At 38.8% G+C, this 1,889-nt stretch overlaps 1 pseudogene; it reads left to right on the top strand.

Moving 5' to 3' along the window:
• The first annotated feature begins 293 nt into the window (after positions 1-293).
• Positions 294-1,414, top strand: LOC145036442 (zinc-finger homeodomain protein 11 pseudogene; annotated as a pseudogene).
• The last annotated feature ends 475 nt before the right edge of the window (positions 1,415-1,889 follow it).

The following is a 1,889-nucleotide window of genomic DNA, read 5'->3' as shown; positions in this document are numbered from 1 at the left end:
AGTTATAGTGTACCCAAAATAACTTTAATAAAAAACTTGAAATGTGTCTCCATAATTCCTGTCTAAAAATTATTTTTTGTTACATAAATAAATAAAAATTAAATATTGTTTTATGAATATTCATTTATTTTGTTAATAAATTACCAAAAAAATGTTAAGTGTAAAATTTTACATAGAATTATAATTTCATTTGTTTAAAAGAAAAGGTTAAATTACCTTACATTATTTGAGTGGAGAGCATGTCGATATAGTGTTATTATATGATGTATAAATTCCCTTAATCCCCCTCTCATTCTTATAATCCAAAGTGCTTTTCGTTTTAAGCATGCATTTCTCTTCTCTTCTCTTCTCCATTTCTCAAAAATTATCAAAATCCCATTTTTCTAAACCCTAAATATCTCTCTCAATTTGTAATCACCATTTGAGCTTAAACACAAGAACACCCTTTGAAATTACAAGATTTTGTGTGTGTGTTTAGCGTCAAGTTATGGACCTAAAACACCCCACCACCACAATCCCAGAACCTGAAAGTGATACCCCACCTCGTTCCCAATCAATCAAGAAACTATTATCCTTCCAAAATGGAAAACCACACCACCACCCTCCGCCGCCGTCTACGGTTGTTACATATAAAGAATGTCTCAAGAACCATGCCGCCAGCATAGGCGGCCACGCCTTAGACGGCTGCGGTGAGTTCATGCCTTCTCCGACTTGCACCCCAACCGACCCTAAATCTCTTAAATGCGCAGCCTGTGGCTGCCACCGGAACTTCCACCGCCGGGAACCCACCAACGACTTCCCTGCCACCGTCACCAGAAACCACTTCATCGATTTCAACCGCCCCTACCAAACCTCAACCTCCACCTCCACCTCCCCGACTCCACCTTCGCCACCTCCTCAACCAACAAACTACGCCTTCGGAGGGCACCTGCTTCTGTCACTCAGCACGGCAGCGGATCAAACCCACACGACGGCGACACCGATGGCAATCAAGACTAGTGGGAGGAAGCGGTTCCGGACGAAATTCAGTCTGGATCAGAAAGAAAAGATGACGATTTTTGCAGAAAGATTAGGATGGAAGATGCAGAGATGTGACGATAAGTTGATTGCAGATTTTTGCAATGAGATTGGAATCAGAAGAGGGATTTTCAAAGTTTGGATGCACAACAACAAAAACAATTTCGGGAAGAGAGAAAAAGACATCACCACCACCGCCACCACCGCCGTTGCTGCCGCCGTGGTACGTAGTAATGACAGTACTCATCAAGACAACGGAAGTGACGATGTTCATCTTCAAGCTTCTACTAACGGGTCGTCTTCTTCATCTTGATTTTGTAACAATATCAATTAACCTATTTTAGGGCAAATCGAATAAAACCCAGTTTTTAAAGATAAGATTTTTATTTGTTCTTCACCTCCGATTCAATTTCTGTAATGGAGTCTTTCTCTTTCACAGGTTGCTGCATAACGCATTTAGTCAAAATTCATTGCATAATTGTTGAATATTGAGCTCCATTAATGAATCGTGAGCCAAAATTTGAACCCGAATCGTAAAATTCATGCTTCGGAATCGGAATTCCCTGAAAATATTTGGGAGATAAAGTTGTTGAATTTGTGTTTTGGGAGTAATCAGAAAGTCAAAATAATGAAGCAATCGTGTTTTGGACTTTTGGTACTTTTTGCAGGGAAGTAATGAACACACCAAACTTGCCTGACTAAGAAATTAATTGCTATGAATTATGAAACCATGGTTGTTGGCTTTTTGAGATTAACCCTAATCTCTTCCTCTAATCATTGATTAGTTTTTATTTTAAATTAATTATTCTATTTATAGAAAGGAATTTAGGTTAGGAGTCATCTTAATTCTTGGCAACACTATCTCAAATGCC

This window comes from Lactuca saligna, chromosome 3 (assembly GCF_052625555.1).
Source record: "Lactuca saligna cultivar CGN05327 chromosome 3, ASM5262555v1, whole genome shotgun sequence".
Classification (NCBI taxonomy): Eukaryota; Viridiplantae; Streptophyta; class Magnoliopsida; order Asterales; family Asteraceae; genus Lactuca; species Lactuca saligna.
The sequence above is the reverse complement of the archived record's forward strand: the minus strand, read 5'-3'. Positions and strand labels throughout refer to the sequence as shown.